The sequence below is a fragment of the Bubalus bubalis genome, chromosome 7 (assembly GCF_019923935.1).
Source record: "Bubalus bubalis isolate 160015118507 breed Murrah chromosome 7, NDDB_SH_1, whole genome shotgun sequence".
Taxonomy (NCBI): Eukaryota; Metazoa; Chordata; class Mammalia; order Artiodactyla; family Bovidae; genus Bubalus; species Bubalus bubalis.
In genome coordinates, this window is record NC_059163.1 from 111644435 (window position 1) to 111651825 (window position 7391).

The window sequence follows — 7391 nt, forward strand, 5'->3', positions numbered from 1 at the left end:
TATAAATTTTGAGAGGAACTTTGCCTTTCCTCTGATAATCTTGAATTAAGTAAAAGATCTCCATTGGCAGGGTATGATCAGTCATAAATGTCCCAGTGAAAAGGAACAATGAAAACAGAGACAAGTATCAAGAAAACCATGCTATGTTCAACACTTGGAACTTATACAAGTAAGGTCAACTAGACACTCAAATCGCTGAGTGTTTTATTAAACAATTACTGAAGTTGTATATGTAGAAATCTATAAGCATTTAATTATGACTGGTTTTCAACTTTTCCTGTGAATGTGAGAATCTGTACTTGCAGAAGTGTGGCTTATATTCCATGAGATGTAACTGAACTGTATGAATCTTTTCTTTTTTTTGTACAAATTACATAAATAAGTACATATATGTTTTAAACATAAATATCATGGTTAATAGCTTATGTTTACACTTAAATGAACTTGTGTGAAGGAATTCTAATTCATTGGAAAATCATTTAGAGTTTCCCCCAAATATACAATTTAAATAATTTAATAACACATTTCTTTTTTTTTTATTTTTAAACTTTACATAATTGTATTAGTTTTGCCAAATATCAAAATGAATCCACCACAGGTATACCTGTGTTCCCCATCCTGAACCCTCCTCCCTCCTCCCTCCCCATACCATCCCTCTGGGTCGTCCCAGCACATTAGCCCCAAGCATCCAGTATCGTGCATCGAACCTGGACTGGAAACTCGTTTCATACATGATATTTTACATGTTTCAATGCCATTCTCCCAAATCTTCCAACCCTCTCCCTCTCCCACAGAGTCCATAAGACTGTTCTATACATCAGTGTCTCTTGCTATCTCGTACACAGGGTTATTGTTACCATCTTTCTAAATTCCATATATATGCGTTAGTATACTGTATTGGTGTTTTTCTTTCTGGCTTACTTCACTCTGTATAATAGGCTCCAGTTTCATCTACCTCATTAGAACTGATTCAAATGTATTCTTTTTAATGGCTGAGTAATACTCCATTGTGTATATGTACCACAGCTTTCTTTTCTTTTTTTTTTTTATTTTATTTTTAAACTTTACATAATTGTATTAGTTTTGCCAAATATCAAAATGAATCTGCCACAGCTTTCTTATCCATTCATCTGCTGATGGACATCTAGGTTGCTTCCATGTCCTGGCTATTATAAACAGTGCTGTGATGAACATTGGGGTACACGTGTCTCTTTCCATTCTGGTTTCCTCATTGTCTATCCCCTGGATCATAAGGCAGTTCTATTTCCAGTTTTTTAAAGAATCTCCACACTGTTCTCCATAGTGGCTGTACTAGTTTGCATTCCCACCAACAGTGTAAGAGGGTTCCCTTTGCTCCACACCCTCTCCAGCATTTATTATTTGTAGACTTTTGGATCGCAGCCATTCTGACTGGTGTGAAATGGTACCTCATAGTGGTTTTGATTTGCATTTCTCTGATAATGAGTGATGTTGAGCCTCTTTTCATGTGTTTGTTAGCCATCTGTATGTCTTCTTTGGAGAAATGTTTATTTAGTTCTTTGGCCCATTTTTTGATTGGGTCATTTATTTTTCTGGAGTTGAGCTGTAGGAGTTGCTTGTATATTCTCGAGATTAGTTGTTTGTCTGTTGCTTCATTTGCTATTATTTTCTCCCATTCTGAAGGCTGTCTTTTCACCTTGCTAATAGTTTCCTTTAATGTGCAGAAGCTTTTAAGGTTAATTAGGTCCCATTTGTTTATTTTTGCTTTTATTTCCAATATTCTGGGAGGTGGGTCATAGAGGATCCTGCTGTGATGTATTTCAGAGAGTGTTTTGTCTATGTTCTCCTCTAGGAGTTTTATAGTTTCTGGTCTTACGTTTAGATCTTTAATCCATTTTGAGTTTATTTTTGTGTATGGTGTTAGAAAGTGTTCTAGTTTCATTCTTTTACAAGTGGTTGACCAGATTTCCCAGCACCACTTGTTAAAAAGATTGTCTTTAATCCATTGTATATTCTTGCCTCCTTTGTCAAAGATAAGGTGTCCATATGTGTGTGGATTTATCTCTGGGCTTTCTATTTTGTTCTATTGATCTATATTTCTGTTTTTGTGCCAGTACCATACTGTCTTGATAACTGTGGCTTTGTAGTAGAGCCTGAAGTCAGGTAGGTTGATTCCTCCAGTTCCATTCTTCTTTCTCAAGATCGCTTTGGCTATTCGAGGTTTTTTGTATTTCCATACAAATTATGAAATTATTTGTTCTAGCTCTGTGAAGAATACTGTTGGTAGCTTGATAGGGATTGCATTGAATCTATAAATTGCTTTGGGTAGTATACTCATTTTCACTATATTGATTCTTCCAATCCATGAACATGGTCTATTTCTCCATCTATTAGTGTCCTCTTTGATTTCTTTCACCAGTGTTTTATAGTTTTCTATATATAGGTCTTTAGTTTCTTTAGGTAGGTATATTCCTAAGTATTTTATTCTTTCCGTTGCAATGGTGAATGAAATTGTTTCCTTAATTTCTCTTTCTGTTTTCTCATTACTAGTGTATAGGAATGCAAGGGATTTCTGTGTGTTGATTTTATATCCTGCAACTTTACTATAGTCATTCATTAGTTCTAGTAATTTTCTGGTGGAGTCTTTAGGGTTTTCTATGTAGAGGATCATGTCATCTGCAAACAGTGAGAGCTTTACTTCTTCTTTTCCAATTTGGATTCCTTTTATTTCTTTTTCTGCTCTGATTGCTGTGGCCAAAACTTCCAAAACTATGTTGAATAGTAATGGTGAAAGTGGGCACCCTTTTCTTGTTCCTGACTTTAGAGGAAATGCTTTCAATTTTTCACCATTGAGGATAATGTTTGCTGTGGGTTTGTCATATATAGCTTTTATGTTGAGGTATGTTCCTTCTATTCCTGCTTTCTGGAGAGTTTTGATCATAAATGGATGTTGAATTTTGTCAAAGGCTTTCTCTGCATCTATTGAGATAATCATATGGTTTTTATTTTTCAATTTGTTAAGGTGGTGTATTACATTGATTGATTTGCGGATATTGAAGAATCCTTGCATCCCTGGGATAAAGCCCACTTGGTCATGGTGTATGATCTTTTTAATGTGTTGTTGGATTCTGATTGCTAGAATTTTGTTAAGGATTTTTGCATCTATGTTCATCAGTGATATTGGCCTGTAGTTTTCTTTTTTTGTGGGCTCTTTGTCAGGTTTTGGTATTAGGGTGATGGTGGTCTCATAGAATGAGTTTGGAAGTTTACCTTCCTCTGCAATTTTCTGGAAGAGTTTGAGCAGGATAGGTGTTAGCTCTTCTCTAAATTTTTGGTAGAATTCAGCTGTGAAGCCGTCTGGACCTGGGCTTTGGTTTGCTGGAAGATTTTTGATTACAGTTTCAATTTCCGTGCTTGTGATGGGTCTGTTAAGATTTTCTATTTCTTCCTGGTCCAGTTTTGGAAAGTTGTAATTTTCTAAGAATTTGTCCATTTCTTCCACGTTGTCCATTTTATTGGCATATAATTGTTGATAGTACTCTCTTATGATCCTTTGTATTTCTGTGTTGTCTGTTGTGATCTCTCCATTTTCATTTCTAATTTTATTGATTTGATTTTTCTCCCTTTGTTTCTTGATGAGTCTGGCTAATGGTTTGTCAATTTTATTTATCGTTTCAAAGAACCAGCTTTTGGTTTTGTTGATTTTTGCTATGGTCTCTTTTGTTTCTTTTGCATTTATTTCTGCTCTAAGTTTTAAGATTTCTTTCCTTCTACTAACCCTGGGGTTCTTCATTTCTTCCTTTTCTAGTTGCTTTAGGTGTAGAGTTAGGTTATTTATTTGACTTGTTTCTTGTTTCTTGAGGTGTGCCTGTATTGCTATGAACTTTCCCCTTAGGACTGCTTTTACCGTGTCCCACAGGTTTTGGGTTGTTGTGTTTTCATTTTCATCTGTTTCTATGCAAATTTTGATTTCTTTTTTGATTTCTTCTGTGATTTGTTGGTTATTCAGCAGCGTGTTGTTCAGCCTCCATATGTTGGAATTTTTAATAGTTTTCTCCTGTAATTGAGATCTAATCTTACTACATTGTGGTCAGAAAGGATGCTTGGAATGATTTCTATTTTTTTGAATTTACCAAGGCTAGCTTTATGGCCCAGGATGTGATCTATCCTGGAGAAGGTTCCATGTGCGCTTGAGAAAAAGGTAAAATTCATTGTTTTGGGATGAAATGTCCTATAGATATCAATTAGGTCTAACTGGTCTATTGTATCATTTAAAGTTTGTGTTTCCTTGTTAATTTTCTGTTTAGTTGATCTATCCATAGGTGTGAGTGGGGTATTAAAGTCTCCCACTATTATTGTGTTATTGTTAATTTCTCCTTTCATACTTGTTAGCATTTGTCTTACATACTGCGGTGCTCCCGTGTTGGGTGCATATATATTTATAATTGTTATATCTTCTTCTTGGATTGATCATTTGATCATTATGTAGTGACCTTCTTTGTCTCTTTTCACAGCCTTTGTTTTAAAGTCTATTTTATCTGATATGAGTATTGCTACTCCTGCTTTCTTTTGGTTCCTATTTGCATGGAAAATCTTTTTCCAGCCCTTCACTTTCAGTCCGTATGTGTCCCCTGTTTTGAGGTGGGTTTCTTGTAGACAACATATGTAGGGGTCTTGTTTGTGTATCCATTCAGCCAGTCTTTGTCTTTTGGTTGGGGCATTCAACCCATTTACGTTTAAGGTAATTACTGATAAGTATGATCCTGTTGCCATTTACTTTATTGTTTTGGGTTCAAATTTATACACCGTTTTTGTGTTTCCTGTCTAGAGAATATCCTTTAGTATTTGTTGGATAGCTGGTTTGGTGGTGCAGAATTCTCTCAGCTTTTGCTTGTCTGAAAAGCTTTTGATTTCTCCTTCATACTTGAATGAGATCCTTGCTGGGTACAATAATCTGGGCTGTAGGTTATTTTCTTTCATCATTTTAAGTATGTCTTGCCATTCCCTCCTGGCTTGAAGAGTTTCTATTGAAAGATCAGCTGTTATCCTTATGGGAATTCCCTTGTGTGTTATTTGTTGTTTTTCCCTTGCTGCTTTTAATATTTGTTCTTTGTGTTTGATCTTTGTTAATTTGATTAATATGTGTCTTGGGGTGTTTCGCCTTGGGTTTATCCTGTTTGGGACTCTCTGGGTTTCTTGGACTTGGGTAATTATTTCCTTACTCATTTTAGGGAAGTTTTCAACTATTATCTCCTCAAGTATTTTCTCATGGTCTTTATTTTTGTCTTCTTCTTCTGGGACCCCTATGATTCGAATGTTGTAGTGCTTAATATTGTCCTGGAGGTCTCTGAGATTGTCCTCATTTCTTTTAGTTCATTTTTCTTTTATCCTCTCTGATTCATTTATTTCTACCATTCTATCTTCTAATTCACTAATCCTATCTTCTGCCTCTGTTATTCTATTTGTTGCCTCCAGAGTGTTTTTAATTTCACTTATTGCATTATTCATTATATATTGACTCTTTTTTTATTTCTTCTAGGTCCTTGTTAAACCTTTCTTGCATCTTCTCAATCTTTGTCTCCAGGCTATTTATCTGTGGTTCCATTTTAATTTCAAGATTTTGGATCAATTTCACTATCATTATTTGGAATTCTTTATCAGGTAGATTCCCTATCTCTTCTTCTTTTGTTTGGTTTGGTGGGCATTTATCCTGTTCCTTTATCCGCTGGGTATTCCTCTGTCTCTTCATCTTGTTTAAATTGCTGAGTTTGGGGTGTCCTTTCTGTATTCTGGCAGTTTGTGGAGTTCTCTTTATTGTGGCATTTCCTCGCTGTGTGTGGGTTTCTACAGGTGGCTTGTCAAGGTTTCCTGGTTAGGGAAGCTTGTGTAGGTGTTCTGGTGGGTGGAGCTGTATTTCTTCTCTCTGGAGCGCAATGAAATGTCCAGTAATGAGTTATGAGATGTCTGTGGTTTTGAGTTGACTTTGGGTAGCCTGTATCTTGAAGCTCAGGTCTGTGTTCCTTTGTTGCTGGAGAATTTGCTTGGTATGTCTTGCCCTGGAACTTGTTGGCCCTTGTGTGGTGCTTGGTTTCAGTATTGGTATGGAGGCGTTTGATGAGCTCCTGTCAATTAATGTTCCTTGGAGTCAGGAGTTCCCTGGAGTCAGGGTTTGGACTTAAGCCTCCTGCTTCCAGTTATCGGTCTTATTTTTACAGTAGTTTCAAAACTTCTCCTTCTGTACAGCACTATTGATAAAACATCTACGTTAAAGATGAAAAGTTTCTGTACTGTGAGGGTCATTCAGAGAGGTTCACAGCGTTACATGGAGAAGAGAAGAGGGAGGAGGGAGTTAGAGGTGACCCAAATGAGATGAGGCGGAATCAGTAGTGGAGAGAGTGGGCTAGCCAGTAGTCACTTCCTTATGTGCACTCCACAACTGGACCACTCAGGGATGTTCATGGAGTTATACAGAGAAGGGAAGGAGGAAGGAGACAGAGGTGGCCAGAAGGATAAAAGGGGGAATGAAAAGGAGGGAGACAGATCCAGCCAGTAATCAGTTCCCTAAGTGTTCTCCACCATCTGGAATACACAGAAATTCACAGAGTTGGGTAGAGTAGAGAGGGGTTAGGGAGGAGACACAGGCGACCTGGTGGAGAAAAAGGAGAGTCCAAAGGGAGAGAGAGCAGTCAAGCCAGTAATCTTGCTCCCTAGTGAAAAATGGGTCCTGAAGATTGGGTTCTTAAAGGTACAAAATTGGTAACAAATACATAAAAGCAAAAATTAAAAGTCTAGAGTAGAGTTTGGAATTTCAAAAATACAATGTTAAAAAAAAGAAGATGAAAAATAAAGAGAGAAAACAAACAAACAAACAAAAACAAACAATGTCGCAAAAATTATAAAGAAAAAACAGGTACAAAATTGATATCAAATACCAATAAGCATAAATTAAAAATCTAGAGTAGAGTTTGGAATTTCAGATATACAATGTTATATAAAAGAAGAAGAGAAAGAAACAGAGGAAAAAAAAAGTCACAGAAATTATAAAAAAAACTATAGGTACAAAATTGATAACATATACCAAAAAGCTAAAATTAAAAATCTAGAGTAGAGTTTGGAATTTCAAAAATACAATGTTAAAGAAAAGAAGAAAAAAAAAGAAAAAAACAAGGTCAAAAAATTATAATATATATATATATATGAAGTTTGCTGAAGAAGAAAAAAATAGGGTCTTTTTTTTTTTTTTTGCAAAGTAATATGTTATAAAAGTGAAAATTAAAGGAACAATAGAGGACTTAAAATTTTTTTAAAAAAATTAAAAGAAAAGAAAAGAAAGAATGATCGTAAAAATAGTAAAAATATATCTAGGACTTTCTCTGGTTTTGTTGTGAGTATTGTGGGTTCAGTTCATTTTT